This window comes from Hyla sarda, chromosome 3, assembly GCF_029499605.1.
Source record: "Hyla sarda isolate aHylSar1 chromosome 3, aHylSar1.hap1, whole genome shotgun sequence".
Classification (NCBI taxonomy): domain Eukaryota; kingdom Metazoa; phylum Chordata; class Amphibia; order Anura; family Hylidae; genus Hyla; species Hyla sarda.
The window spans coordinates 233273471-233290124 of NC_079191.1; the positions used below are offsets into that span (position 1 = coordinate 233273471).

Below are 16654 nucleotides of genomic sequence, written 5' to 3' on the forward strand. Positions count from 1 at the left end.
GGGCGTTTAAAACCTTTGAGATTGACATCACCTGGTCTTCTCAGATGATGATTGAGAACAATCCATGACACTGGCAGGTCTCAGCTTTGTAAAGGGGGCAGTACTTGCTATAAATTCGACAGGGTGCCCAAACTTTTGCAGACGCCATTTTTTTTTGTTTTCTGTTATTTTGAAAGTGTAAATGATGGAAATAAAATTTAACTTTTGTTGACATATTATAAGAATGTCTAATCTGTAATTGGATGCATTTTGGAGATTTTTCCATCTTTCCTTGGCTTCTTTATGCACATTAATACAAATGTTTTCCTGGGGTGCCCAAACTTTTGATCCCACTGTATAAATATGTTTTTCAGACAGACATTTTATCTTTTTCTCTCTTTGTAACAAAATATCAATTGATTTAGTTGCATACTGAGAATAGAAACAAATGTTTTTGAGTTTACATGTAATACATATCTATTAGCTTTGTATCTGTTCAGCTAGTGTTGCCAATATCCTAACAGTGATTTGTGGGCAGCCATTGGTTCTAATACAACTGTCCTACTTTTTATTTTTAGCCTTTTTCTTTCAGCTGGTTCATTTTTATTTTGTTTGACAATGTTCTATTCAGGCAAACACGTACATCAAAACACAGCGACACTGCATTTGTGCATCCATTATTGCTTCTGGAAATTGTTTATGTCTGGAGGAAGATATGCATGACAAAACAAGATGCTTTAGCAGCGCACAGAAAAAATACTACAAAGCTTCTCCATATTTGGAAATCTCAGATGTTATTTAAGTCATTGTTTTTCCTGTCTGTTCCTTCTCCTTTTTGGCTTTGAACCAGTTAGAAACACACACGTCCTGTCACATGGGTTCCAACGCGGCCTTGACACGTAAACAATTAGGAATGTGGCAAAATGCAGCAGACGCAACAGCTGAATACATGGTCTAGGATGTAAGGAGGAAGCTGAGTTCACTTACTGTCAGTAGACGAGATTTTTACGTAACTCTTGCAAATATTAAGTTTTGCCTGCCAATATGCATTATGGTTGAGCAACCAAATTGCTCACACATGAACTTATCAAAGGACGTGAAACTGAGAACTATTGATTCATGCTAATAAAGCTTACGGTAATAAATCTCTTACTGTGCCGAAACATGACAAATGTTGCGAATAAATAACCATTATCACTTATGTCATTTTCCACATAAGACCAAAGAGACAAGACCAAACAGGTATTTTTTTGCTATATTATTTTAAAGTATTGGAATGCACATTTTGTTGCACAGAGATCTTGAGGAAAGAGGAAGACGGAGATATAAAGCTGAATGAATCTGTGACAGCGGGTGTATTTAGTAAGTGCTGTGGACTTACTGCTTGATAAGTGGGTAATGCCTAATCATGGGGACGAAGCAGGGGGCCAACCAATCACACAACTTCGCCTTAGGCCTTTTCTAATCAAGATTATGTGATTATGTGGCACGACCAATCTGTCAAAATTATTTATCCTTTGCTTTCGCAAGTTGGTAAACAAAAGAACGTCACAATTTGCCTTTTCATAGTTGGCAAATTCAATGAGAAAGATTTTAGGATTCTAATGATGTCTAACAAGCAAGGGGATTTCAATATTGCTTCATATATGCTGATGTAGCTATTTTTTTATTGACACAAAAAGTCAGTTTAGATTTAAAGGGGTTATCCAGGAAAAAACTTTTTTTTATATATCAACTGGCTCCAGAAAGTTAAACAGATTTGTAAATTACTTCTATTAAAAAATCTTAATCCTTTCAGTACTTATGAGCTTCTGAAGTTAAGGTTGTTCTTTTCTGTCTAAGTCCTCTCTGATGACACCTGTCTCGGGAAACGCCCAGTTTAGAAGCAAATCCCCATAGCAAACCTCTTCTAAACTGGGCGTTTCCCGAGACAGGTGTCATCAGAGAGCACTTAGACAGAAAAGAACAACCTTAACTTCAGAAGCTCATAAGTACTGAAAGGATTAAGATTTTTAATAGAAGTAATTTACAAATCTGTTTAACTTTCTGGAGCCAGTTGATATGGAATACCCCTTTAAAATTGAGATATCATTCTTTCCCTAGTAAGCTTAAAAACTGCATGATATGGCCAAAAGTGTGAGTTCAGGTGCTTCAGGCGCACCCATTGAAAACAGGGGCATAAAGTCAAGTACACAGCCTTGTTATCTCCATAGACAAACATTGCTTATAGAATTGCTCAGAGACTTCTAACATGGCACTGTCTTAAGATGTCACTTACTATGTCAGTTAGTGAAACATTAAGGGGGAATTCATCATTTATGGTCTACTCTCCATGCATGTTTAGAACAGAAATGTTGGGATTTTGATGTGAGCAGGAAAAATTCTTTTCACCAAATCCCCCAGCATAGTGCCAGTTTAGATGCTTTTGTAGGGCTGGTGGGAGTTAGTCTGGGTTAGTGTGTAAAAGAGGTCATGTGCGACAAATTTGTGACCTTTTCCGAAAAGTCGCACTTGATAAATCACTAACTACTGCAAAAACTCTCTAAAGCAATCCACAATGTGTTTATGATTCTGAAATACTCTAAATGAAAAGATGCATGAAAATGGGCTGTGACAATTGATGCTAAATATTATTTTGACTTAAAAAAAACAGGGTAAACAGTTTGATGAATTTCCCACCATTCTGCTCATTTAAAAATCAAGTTCAGTATCCAGAAGTTAAAGGGGTACTAAACCCCGAGACATCTTATCCCCTATCCAAAGTATAGGAAGTTTGTGACGTCACGACTCCGCCCCGTGTGACATCACGCCGTCACGCCCCCTCCCATAGCCTTGCATTGAGGGGACGGGGCGTGACGTCACACGGGTCGGGACCCAGACCCTCCAGCGCTTCCGGAGCAGAAACAGGTGGGTGCCACATGCTATATTGCTGGGGTCCCCAGCGGCGGGACCCCTGCGATCAGACATCTTATCCCCTATCCTTTGGATAGGGGATAAGATGTCTAAAGGTGGAGTACCCCTTTAAAGGGTAACTCCGGTGAAAACCTTTTTTCTTTTAAATCAACTGGTGGCAGAAAGTTAAACATATTTGTAAATTACTTCTATTAAAAAATCTTAATCCTTCCTGTACTTATGAGCTGCTGAATACTACAGAGGAAATTCTTTTCTTTTTGGAATGCTCTCTGATGACATCACGAGCACAGTTCTCTCTGCTGACGTTATTATAATAATAATAATACTTTATTTATTGTAGTCCTTAGTGGGATTTGAACCCAAGTCCCAAGCACTGCAAGGCAGCAGTGCTAACCCCTGAGCCACCATGCTGCCCGAAGCATACATCTGCTATGCATGGTTGCTAAAATGGACAGAGATTTAAGCAGAGAGCACTGTGCTCGTGATGTCATCAATGCTCCAAAAAGAAAGGAATTTCCTCTGTAGCATTCAGCAGCTAATAAGTACTGGAAGGATTAAGATTTTTTAATGGAAGTAATTTACAAATATGTTTAAATTTCTGCCACCAGTTGATTTAAAAGAAAAAAGGTTTTCACCGGAGTATCCCTTTAACTTCTTATTGAGCCAGAGCTTGGATTTGCACAGTGACCTTAGGTTTGTGTGCAGCTTCTCGACAATTGAAACCCAGTTCATTACACCGGATTTTTGTGCCGATGTCACTTTCAGAAGCAGTTTGGCCTAAGAAAGGCAACTCATACATACACATGCTTGCCATAACTTACTGTATATTGGTATATTAAATTGGTATATTGGCGTATTCAATTTGTATTAGGGAACAAAGACAGAGCACACAATTATCTGCAATGCAAGTCATGTGTAAGAGCCTTAAAACAAGCTCTCAATTACTTTCCTATAAGCCTGTGTCAATAAACCTCTTAAGGCATTAACACAGTTAATAAATGATAAAAGGGTATGTGATAATAAGGTTACATTTTCCTGGCCCATTATTATCACAGATTGCTGGATAACTATGTAGGGCACATTTAAATGTTTCTGAAAATTACTTGAGGTAGATAGAGGTCAAAGCACTTTCGGGGACTAAATCCTTACTTTCAATGTCCCTGAAAATGACACCTTTCCAGCATCTTGAGGCAAAGTATGTTTCCTTTCTGAGTGTTTTTAATCTGTGTCTCATTCATACACGTTACGCATTTTAAACTTAAAAAGTCAAGCTGCAAACTTGCAATGGAGCATAACGAGGATTCTTTTTTTATTTCGTTTTATTGCTAAGCTTTTCTTCTTGTCTATAGGCATGGACCACTATGGATTGTGTGCAGACACATATGCCTTCAATTTGCTGTATGTTCTAGATGCTGTATTGGTATTTTTCATCTTTTACCACACAGAAATACATTGTACTCATGCTTGTTTCATATCCTTTATCTTTTGTAACACTAAGGCTATAAATAAAATGTTATGATCCCTTATAAATTCAGTTGATGTTCTCTGGTGTCCAATAGTTAACCCCTTCTTGTTGCAATGATTTTCATATTCTGAAGCAGACTTTTTATTGAACACCTTTTTATTCATACAAAGAAAGGCATCTATTCAGTATGGAGTAGGCTCAACTGATGAGCTTCCTGCAGGCTTCCCCACACAACTTATGCCATACATGTATGTCATATATCTCAAGGGTTAATGTCCTCACAAAAATAAAGATTTTAACCAAGAAGATATAAAATGTAGAAAACACACAAGATACTAGAAAAGTTTTGTGCGCATCATTCCTATATGTTACAAGGGTTATCTTGTTTGGATAACAATCCTATTGTAATGCCTTAACTGCTTAACCCCTTAAGGACCCTTGACGTACGCGTACGTCATGACACCCTGGTACTTAAGGACCCATGACGTACGCGTACGTCATGGACAATTCCGGTCCCCGCCGGGCGGGGATCGGACCAGGATGCCTGCTGAAATCATTCAGCAGGCATCCCGTGCATCATTTGACCCCCCCATGTCGGCGATCGCAAAAAAAACGCAAGCGAATTCACACTTGTGAATCGCTGCGATTCCGGTGATGCGGGTCACTGGTGACCCGCTGACCCGGAGATACAAGGTGATCGGGGGTGTATCCTAGGATACACCCCTGATCACCTCCTGTATCTATGGGGAGGTGGCGATTTTGTCACCCCCCCCCCCCCAGGATCGCTATTATTGGCTGGTCCAGCCAATAGCAGCCGGGAGGGGTTAACCGCATCCTCCTGCAGCTCCCGCGGCTGGCTGGGTTCAGTCAGCGGTCAGAGCTGCTGGAGGAAGACCGGGACCCCCCCTCTGCTGAGATCGGAGCCCCCACAGAAGAAAAGAAGCCCCCCATAGATCAGGGAAAGAATACAGCCCAGGGAAAGGTAGGGTAAAAAGTCAAATAAAAGTTAAAAAAAGAAAAAAAATATTTTTCCGCCCCCCCGACCCCCTAATAGGTCCCCAAGAGTCCGCCGCAATTTTTCAGTGTGACCCGGGCCCTATTAGGGGTTCAGGGCGCTGCATTTGGCCACCCCCCCTTTTTTTTTGCCGCATCGCTCCCCCCCCCCCCCCATACAGTTTATAGTTACACCAATCACACACAGTAAATACTGATCTTTGGCGACTGGAAAAGAGCAGGCCGGACTTCCCAAGGAACTGAAGTAATAGGTGCCAGGATTGTCCCAGGCCAACACTTTCCAGGTGAAGTCCCCCACACTGGAAAGAAGGGACGAACCCAGAAAAGATGCAGAGTGTGTTACAAGAGGGGGATACGGAATGATACCACCACTCAATGTGACACTTGCCCTGATCATCCGGGCCTCTGCATTAAGGATTGCTTCAGGGAGTATCACACTTCCATGGAGTACTAAATTTTCCCTTCTCATTTTAATTTTCCATAATTTGACCCCAATGTACCAAGTCAAGAGTACATTCCAAGTTTTAACCCCATATACCACTAAATTGCCCAAAATAATGTTTCATCTGAAAAAATGGGTCATAGGTCACTGAGTCACTATCATCAGGGACTTTTTATGTTGCCTCAAATGCGCAGCGCTCTCTCTCCACCTGAGCAGGGTGCACATTTGAGGCAACAGGTTAGGGACGGCCACACACATCACATTCCCAGAATGATGATTCAGAGCACAGGGTTTGGGGTGGGCATATTTTTTAGTTTTGGCTATGCTCTGGGTCATCATTCTGGGAGCATAATTTATAATTTTATGTCCCACTGTACCCCATTTTAGTTATTTAGTATACCCCAGTAATTTACCCCTTGTAATGCCCCTTGAGGGGGGGGGGGGGTGTCCCACTGTTTTGGCTCCATAGGAGAAAGCCAGAGCTCAAGGACCCTGACTGATCTCCGGCACCTCTGAGACCGGTGTGCAAGCTGTTTACGCCCAGACTTGAGGTATGTCCTTACTCCAAAGAAATGTATTTACACATTTACAATGACATTTTCTCCTTTTACCACTTGTGAAAATGAAAAATTTGGGGTAACCCCAGCATTTTAGTATAAAAAAATCAAATTTTTCATGAATATTTATCAAACACCTGTGGGGTGTTAAGGCTCACTGTACCCCTTGTTACGTTCCTTGAGGGGTGTAGTTTCTAAAATAGTATGCCATGTGTTTTTTTTTTTTACTGTCCTGGCACCATAGGGGCTTCCGAAATGCGATATGCCCCCCCCCCCCCCCCCCCATTTCAGCAAAATTAGCAAATGTGACTCCTCTTCTGAGCATTGTAGTCTGCCCACAGTGCACTTGACTTCCACACATGGGGTATTTCCATACTCAGAAAAGATGGGGTTACACATTTTGGGGGGCATTTCTCTGATTACCCCTTGTAAAAATGTAACATTTTGGGGAAAAAACAGCATTTTAGTGGAAAAAAAGAATAAAAAAACATTTACACATCCAAAGTCGTCAAACACCTGTGGGGTGTTAAGGCTCACTGTACCCCTTGTTACGTTCCTTTAGGGGTGTAGTTTCCAAAATAGTATGCCATTTTTTTTTTTGCTGTTCTGGCACCATAGGGACTTCCTAAATGGGACATGCCCCCAAAAAAACATTTCAGCAAAATTTACTTTGCAAAAGCCAAATGTGACTCTTTCTCTTCTGAGCATTGTAGTACGCCAACAGAGCACTTGACGTGCACATATGAGGTATTTCCATACTCAGAAGAGATGGGGTTAAAAATTATGGGGGTCATTTTCTCCTATTACCCCTTGTAAAAATGTAAATTTAGGGGAAAACCAGCATTTTAGTGAAAAAAAAAATTAATAATTTACACGTCCAACTTTAACGAAAAGTCGTCAAACACCTGTGGGGTGTTAAGGCTCACTGTACCCCTTGTTACGTTCCTTTAGGGGTGTAGTTTCCAAAATAGTATGCCATGTTTTTTTTTTTTTTTGCTGTCCTGGCACCATAGGGGCTTCCTAAATGGGACCTCCCCCCCAAAAAACATTTCAGCAAAATTTACTTTGCAAAAGCCAAATGTGACTCCTTCTCTTCTGAGCATTATAGTGCTCCAACAGAGCACTTGACGTGCACATATGAGGTATTTCCATACTCAGAAGAGATGGGGTAACAAATTTTGGGGGGCATTCTTTCCTATTAACCCTTGTAAAAATTAAAAATTTGGGGGAAACTAGCATTTTAGTGAAAAAAAAAATCATTTACACATCCAACTTTAACAAAAAGTTGTGAAACACCTGTGGGGTGTTAAGACTCACTAGACCCCTTGTTACGTGCCTTGAGGGGTCTAGTTTCCAAAATGGTATGCCATGTGATTTTTTTGCTGTTCTGGTACCATAGGGGCTTCCTAAACAATTTCAGAAAAACTCACTCTCCAAAATCACACTGTTGCTCATTCCCTTCTGAGCCCTCTACTGCGCCTGCCGAACACTTAACATACACATATGAGGTATTTCCTTACTCGAGAGAAATTGGATTACACATTTTAGGAAGATTTCTCTCCTTTTACCCCTTGTAAAAATTCAAAAACTGGGTCTACAAGAACATGACAGTTTAAAAAAATGAAGATTTTGAATTTTCTCCTTCACTTTGCTGCTATTCCTGTGAAACACCTAAAGGGTTAACAAACCTTTTGAATATCATTTTGAATACTTTGAGGGGTGTCATTTTTATAATGGGGTCATTTGTGGGGTATTTCTAATATGAAGACCCTTCAAATCCACTTCAAAACAGAACTGGTCCCTGAAAAATTTCGATTTTGAAAATTTTGTGAAAAATTGGAAAATTGCTGCCATACTTTGAAGCCCTCTGATGTCTTCCAAAAGTAAAAACATGTCAACTTTATGATGCAGTCATAAGGTAGACATGTTCTATATGTGAATCAATATATCATTTATTTAGAATATTAATTTTCCTTATAAGCAGAGAGCTTCAAAGTTAAAAAATATCAAAATTTACAATTTTTTCATAAAATTTTGGAATTTTTCACCAAGAAATGATGCAAGTATCAACAAATTTTACCACTATGTTAAAGTAGAATATGTCACAAAAAAACTATCTCGGAATCAGAATGAAAGGTAAAAGCATCCCAGAGTTATTAATGTTCAAAGTGAAAGTGGTCAGATGTGCAAAAAATGGCCGTGTCCTACAGTGAAAATTGGCTGGGTCCTTAAGGGGTTAAAGCTTCAATGCTCAGCTGCAGGGGAACTGTGATGTGACTGCAGCTTCACAGCACCCTTATTTTCCACTATACATTCATTGATTTTAGATTTTTAGTCTCTTTGTGAAAACATGGTGCTTTTTAGTCGCTTTGTGGAAACATAAAATGTTGAAATGTTGGAATGTTTTTGTCCATTTTTTCAAACCATTAAACACCATTTATGGCTTAAAATCAAATATAAAGGGCTGTAAATGAGGCCCAAAATACAGTGTTTAAATCCTGCCTAAGTTTAGACCAAATGAAAAACTGACCGCTGCCATGTCCCACCTCGGCCGGTGATTGGGCCTGCAGTGGATCAAATACTCACAGGAATTGTGCAACCATGTCCCGAGAGGCCTAGCATATATTCTTACGCCCACATTAAAGGGGTATTCCGGGCAAAAATATTTTATCCCCTATCTAAAGGATAGGGGATAAGATGTCTGATCGCGGGGGGCCCGCTGCTGAGACCCCCTCACGATCTCCCTGCAGCACCCGCATTCTATGCGGGGACTGTGTCGCTAGTTTTGGAAACCTCCGGGTTTCCGGGACTGGGGACGTGACGTCACGCCACGCCCCCTCCATTCTTGTCTATGGGAGGGGGCGTGACGGCCGGAAGAAGCGCATATCTATGCGTGAAACCGCCGGCAGTCGCCTCTGAGTGCCCCACGCCACCTTTACCCCCCTGATCCGGAAGAGCAGCCCGAGATGGGAGCCATATAACATGAGCTGAAGCGGCGAGTGCAGGACACCTGTTTTTGTCTTTTATTGTTATTATAAATTAAGGAGGGACTGGGAGGTGAGGGTGAGTAAGGAGGCATACCAGGCTGTGGTACTTGAGCAGCTAGGCTCTGCTTTCTTGACACTTGGCTGAGAAAAAAGGGGCCATTTTGAAAGTTTAGAAACCATCATCAGCTCCAGGAAAGGTGCAGTTTGCTATTGACTAGTCTCTGCAGCTCATAGCAGCAAATACAGCTGACAGATTCCCTTTAAGGTTCTCAGCTGCGATAGAAGAAATAGAAGAAAAATAGAAGAAAAAAATAGAAGACAAAAAAAAGAAAAAAAAAAAGTAGGTGGAACTTTGAATAGTCCATAGATTTTGCTATTGGCAGCTCTGGATTAGCAAAAAGCCAAAGCTGATCTGAATATACCTGCCAAAACTTTGTCTCGTAATCTCAGGTTACAACAACCTGGCACCCAGACTGCACCTTGGATTAAGACAATCTGTTCTTTTAAAGGGCATCACTCACTGTTTGGCAACAATTCTTGCAGACATTATAAAGTCTTAAATATAACACTTTCTCCTGCTGCTTTTAAAAATCTTGATATCAATCTAAAATTCTCTATATAAATCTAAATTATATTCATTGTTTGACACTATTTTATAGTTTATAAATAAGATTAAGCTACATAAGAAGTTGTGTGTCTTTGCAAATACACAGCTTAATTTACCTTGCAGTAATTTAGAATTATAAATCAATGAACCTGCAATGAGTGGTGGTCTATGGCAGTAAAAGGGGTTAACCCCTTCCCGCAGAATAACTTATATAAACAGGTTATGCTGCTAGTTCGTGCATCCTGATGTTTATATAAGTCATTCAGTTAACCCGGCAATGCGCAGCATTGCACGGGTTAACAGGCAGAAGTCCCGCTGTCACCGGCGGGAGACAAGTTCTACCTGACATCCCAGGGCCATCTGTGACTGGTCCTGGTCAGAGAGCTCTGTGATTGGTCCCTGCGGACAGCTTCTTTGTTACATTAATGCTTGCTCCGAAGCTCTCACTTCTGTAGCGATCGGAGCCGGAGTTAGTGTAGCAGAAGAAAGAAGATATAGTGTATAAAAGCTTTTATAAAAGCAAAAGAAAAAGTTAAAGAAAAAGAGCTGTGGTTCCCCTTACCCCTGCTGCTGTCCTCCATCCATCAATCCCTAGTGCTGGAGCCTGTGGATCTGACAGGCTACAGTGAAGAGCTACATTGTGACTGTTAGCTTTTATAAAAGCTAAAGAAAAAGTTATAAAAAAGAGCTGTGGTTCCCCTTACCCCTGCTGCTGTCCTCCATCCATCCCTCCATCCATCCATCCATCCCTCCATCCCTAGTGCTGTTGCAAGGCTGCAGTGAAGCACTTCTTCCCATTCATTCATTCCATTCATTCAGCTGCTGTAGCCTGTGTAGCCGGAGTTAGTGTAGCAGAAGAAAAAAGAAAGATACAGCTTATAAAAGCTTTTACAAAAGCTAAAGAAAAAGCTATAAAAAAAAGAGCTGTGATGCCCCTTACCCCTGCTGCTGTCCTCCATCCGTCCATCCATCCCTAGTGCTGTAGCGAGGCTGCAGTGAAGCACTTCTTCCCATTAATTAATTCCATTTATTCATTCCATTCATTCATTCCATTCATCAGCTGCTGTAGCCTGTGTAGCCAGAGTTAGTGTAGCAGAAGAAAGAAGATACAGTTTATAAAAGCTTTTATAAAAGCTAAAGAAGAAGTTATAAAAAAAAAAGAGCTGTGGTTCCCCTTACCCCTGGCTTCTGTCCTCCATCCATCCATCCCTAGTACTGTAGCGAGGCTGCAGTGAAGCGCTTCTTCCCATTCATTCATTCATTCACCAACTGCTGTAGCCTGTGATAGTGAACAGGCTACAATAAAGAAATCTAAGTCTGTCACTGACCATAACAGTGACAGTGAAGAACAAATAATAAAAATTACTGTTGGTGCCCCTGAAGTGTCTGTCACCCTTTCATCCCATCACCACCTGTTACACCTCCATACTACCTTTTTATATTTTTACATAGTCCGTCACTGGTTTGTGACAGCAGTGACAGTTCGCCGTTGTGTTTTCATTTCTAGTGGCGCTAAAGTTTTGCTTTTTTTTTCAGTTTTTCCGTTAGTTAAAAAAAAAAAAAAAATATATATATATATATATATATATATATATAAAATAAATAAAAGATATATAATATTGCAGTGGTAGTGATTTGTCTCTGATTTGTGATAGTAGTGACAGTTTGCTAGTTTTTTTTCTATACTGGTACAACTGGTGACAGTTCACCACTGTTATGTTGTTTGTAGCGCAGTTACATCTTGTTGTTTTTTTTCCATAAAATTTTTTTTTTTAAATAAAAATAAAAATACAAAGATATATATATATAGATATATATATATATATATATATATATATATATATATATATATATATATATACTATTAGTGTTGGTACATCAGAGACACTTCTCCACTGTTTTTTCTAAACTAAAAGTGTCTTCTGAAAATATGTCAAAGCGTCATACATATAACACGGAGGAGACATATGCCTTCTTAGCATCTACCTCAGGTTCAGACAGCGAAGAGTTGCTATATTTGCCTTCTTCTTCCTCGTCCTCTACTGATTCTGATGAGGAACCTCCTCGCCACCATCCTAGGCATAGTACTGAGCCAGTTCCTAGTACCAGTACTGACCAAGGTCCTAGCACCATCTCTGAGTGGGCTCTGGCTTCTAGCTTTATACCCCAATTGCCTGAATTTGTGGCCACTGCAGGCATTTGTGTTAACACCACCGGGTTAAAAGAAGCTGATTTTTTTCAGCTCTTCTTTCCAGAAGAGTTGACTAGCATGAAGTGAAGGAAACCAACAGGTATTGCGAGCAATTTATTGTGGCCCATCCACAGGCATATCATGCCCGGCCTTACCAGAGGATGCCAATCAATCCACTGGAGATAAAAGAAATATTCCGCCTTTCGCTAAATATGAGCATAATTCAAAAGCCCACAATTCGCTCTTATTGGAGTAATGAAATGATTTACCACACTCCATTGTACCGTGCTGTCATGCCAAGGGCTCGGTTTGAAGTCCTCCACAAATTCTTACATTATGCTAATAACGAAAACTGCCCACCACCCAGTGATCCCAATTTTGATCGCATATATAAAATTCGACCCCTTGTCAACTATTTAAATAAAAAAATGTCTGAAGTGTACACCCCTGAAAAAGAAATTGCTGTGGACGAGTCTCTTGTGCACTTTAGGCAATACCTGCCTAACAAATGGGCCAGGTATGGGGTAAAACGTTATAAATTGGGCGGAAGCTCAAAAGCTACACGCACAAGTTTAGAGTCTATGAGGGAAAAGACTCAACAATAGAGCCCCCGGAGTTTCCCCCTGTACTAAAAACAACGGGAAAGATAGTATGGGATCTAGCTAACCTGCTAGATGAAGGTATAATATCTACCTTGATCATTTTTATACTAAGTGTCCCATTACTACAATGCCTGTTTGCCAAGGGTAATATGGTGTGGATACCTGTGGTACCATTAGGCGAAAACAAAGAGATCTTCCCAAAAATGTTGTACGGCAAAAATTGAAGAAGAGGGAAGGCAAGGCTGTGTACAAGGATAACGTAATGCTTGTCAAGTACAGGGACAAGTGTGATGTCCTTGTATTAACCACCATGCACCCAGACAGATCTACCCCTGTCCAAGTCTGTGGTGCCACAGATAGAGCCCCTAAACCTTTGTGTGTCCAGGACTATAATAAGTTCATGGGAGGGGTGGATCTGTCTGATCAGGTCTTGCAGCTGTATACTGCCTTTCGGGCCTGGTATAAGAAATTGGCACTGCATCTCCTCCAAATTGCCATGTTTAATTCATTTGTGCTGTACAAACGTGCAGGAAATACAGCAACATTCCTGCAATTTCAGGAAAATGTTATCAAGGCCTTTCTGTTTGGGGATCAGGAAGGGGAGGGAAGCAGAGCCACAGGATCTGAGAACAGAATAGTACCAGGACAACATTTTTCCTGGGGTAGTTCCCCATAGAGAATTGGGGAGTAGGCTACAGAAGAGGTGTCGGGTATACTACAAGTGTGGCATTAGAAAAGATACCATACACCACTGCGAGACATGTCCCCTCAAGCCCGGTCTGTGCATTCAAGACTGTTTCAAAATTTTTACAATTACTTTGGATAACCCTAAATGCACCCTTGCAATTACATTATTGCTTATTAGTGAGCAATTCAGTAATTTCCCCTTTTTCTCCATTACATTTTATTTCCAAAAATCAAATTGGCAAATCCCTAACAAAACAAAAAATTATAATATACCCCTAGATGAATACTTAGGCCGGTGTAGTATTATATTTTCACCACCTTGCGAAACCCCTAACAAAACTAAAAATAATTCTTATTATACCCCTATATGAATACCTTGGCAGGTGTAATTTCATATTTTTGTAAAAGTGAAAAAAATTGGTGCTAAAAGTGCAAAATATGCATCCAATTTAGAAATGTCATTTTCACAGCTTAGTTCTACAAACTTTCCTCCAACACCTGAAGGGTCAAAAAACTTGCTATACCCCTAAATGGAGTCTATCTGGGGTGTAGTTTTCAAACTGGAGTGCAAAGTGGGGGGTTCCCACTGTTCTGGCACCATGAGGGTTTCCTAAATGCGATATGCCCCCCCAAAAACCATTTCAGCTAAATTCTCTCTCCAAAAGCAAAATTTTGATCCTTCCTTTCTGGAACCTGTAGTTCACCAGCAGAGCATTTTACGTCCGCATATGGGGTATTTCTTACTCGAGGGAAATGCGTCAACAAATTTGGGGGTGATTTTCTTCCTATTACCCCTTGTGAAAATACTAAATTTGGGGTAACACCAGCAATTTAATGTAAAAAAAAAAAAAATTCACTTAAATCTCAAACTTTAATTAAATGTTGTGAAACACCTGTGGGGAGTTAAGGCCCACTGTACCCCTTGTTACATTACTTGAGGGGTGTAGTTTCCAAAATGGAGTGCCATGTTGGGGGTTCCCACTGTTCTGGTACCATGGGGGCTTCCTAAATGTGACATGCCCCCCAAAAACCATTTCAGCAAAATTCTCTCTCCAAAAGCCAAATTTTGCTCTTTCCCTTCTGAGACCTGTAGTTCGACAGCAGAGCATTTTACATCTTCATATGGGGTATTTCTTTACTCGAGAGAAATGGGGCTACAAATTTTGGAGTGATTTTTCTCCTATTACCCCTTGTAAAAATACAAAATTTGGGGTAACACCAGCAATTTAGTGTAAAAAAATGAATTTTTCATTTAAACCTCAAACTTTAATGAAATGTTGGGAAACACCTGTGGGGAGTTAAGGCCCACTGTACCCCTTGTTACATTCCATAAGGGGTGTAGTTTCCAAAATGGAGTTCCATGTTGGGGGTTCCCACTGTTCTGGCACCATGGGGGCTTCCTAAATGCGACATGCCCTCCAAAAATCATTTCGGCAAAATTCTCTCTCCAAAAGCCAAACTTTGCTCTTTCCCTTCTGAGACCTGTAGTTCCCTAGCAGAGCATTTTACATCCTCACATGAGGTATTTCCATACTTACAAGAAATGAGGTTACAAATTTTGCGGGTCTTTTTCTTTTGTTACCCCTTGTAAAAATGAAAAAAAAAAATTGGGTTACAATAACATGTTAGTGTTAAAAAAAATTGAGATGTTGAGTTTTCTCCTCCACTTTGCAGCTATTACTATGAAACACCTAAAGGGTGAAAAAACTTACTGAATGTCATTTTGAATACTTTGAGGTGTAAAGTTATCATAATGGGTTAATTTATGGGGGACTTATAACTTAAAGGCCCTCAAATTTACTTAAAAACTGAACTGGTCCCTGAAAACTTATGATTTTGAAATTTTCTTGAAAATCTTGAAAATTGCTGCTAAACTTCGAAACCCTCTAATGTCTTCAAGAAGTAAAAACATGTCAACTTTATGATGCCAGTTGTATATGTGAATCAATATATAATTTATTTGGCATGTCCATTTTCCTTACAAGCAGAGAGTTTCAAAGTTAGAAAAATGCAAAATTTTCAAATTTTTCATGAAATTATGGAATTTTTCACAAAGAAATGATGCAAGTATTGATGAAAATGTATCACCAACATAAAGTAGAGAATGTCACAAAAAAACAATCTCAGAATGAGTATGATACGTAAAAGCATCCAGAGTTATTAATGCTTAAAGTGACACAGGTCACATTTGCAAAAAGTGGTCCTCAGTCCTTAAGTGGTTAATGTTAGCACCCTTGGTATTTTATAGCAGTGTAATAGGTTAATGGTTGCCTCTCCAGTGGTCTAGGACAGTGAAGAGGTTAATATCACCCCCTCTAGAGGATTGTAGCAGTAAAGGGGTAATTGTCTGGAGGTCTAGGGCAGAAAAAAGTGAAAAACACTATCCATCCTGACCTAGGACAGTGATGGGGGTTAATAAGACCATCTCTTGTGGTCTAGTGCAGTGAAAGGGTTAATATATGGATCCTAGGTGGTCTAGGATAGTTAATGTTCAGGATTTCTGGTGGTCTAGGGCAGTAAAGGGGTTACTCTATCATATTTGGTGCCCAGTGGGCATCACTCCTCACCAGATTATAACCTTGTCTCCACTACTGTATAACAGGCGGGTATGGGCTAGAATGTTTTTTTTAAATCAACTGGTGCCAGAAGGTTAAACAGATTTGTAAATTACTTCTATTAAAAAATCTTAATCCTTCTTGTACTTATTAGCTGTTGAATACTACAGTGGAAATTATTTTCCGTTTGAACACAGAGCTGTCTGCTGACATCATGAGCACAGTGCTCTCTGCTGACATCTCTGTCCATTTTAAGAACTGCCAGAGTAAAAGGAAATCCCCATAGCAAACATAGGCTGTTCTGGGCAGTTCGTAAAATGGACAGAGATGTCATTAAGAGATGGATTAAGATTTTTTAATAGAAGTAATTTGCAAATAACCGGAGTACCCCTTTAAATATGTAGTCATTTCAAGGAGGTCAGTTGATACACAGTGGGTGGCAAAAAGTAACATCATAGAAAGTACTCCATTCTGGGGAGTTGGAGGATAGTTTATAAGGGGTCCTGTGTGACTTCTTGTGTGTCATCTGGGGGTTAGGGTTCTAGGTTCTTAGACATGGTCAATCCTGGGGACAGGGTGACTTCTGGTTATGTGCCTGACATCCTACTCACAATTGTAACAGGAGGCTGAACACTGATACTTCAGCTTCCTGGTA

The 16654-nt window shown here is 40.1% G+C and overlaps 1 long non-coding RNA gene across 1 annotated transcript in view; it reads right to left on the minus strand.

The window, feature by feature from the left end:
* Positions 1 to 541: 541 nt before the first annotated feature.
* Positions 542 to 16654, minus strand: part of LOC130360716 (uncharacterized) — a 31296-nt gene continuing 15183 nt past the window's right edge. Inside the window, exon 3 of the long non-coding RNA XR_008890773.1 lies at positions 542 to 933. This is a non-coding gene — a long non-coding RNA (uncharacterized LOC130360716). The remainder of the gene's footprint in view (positions 934 to 16654) is intronic.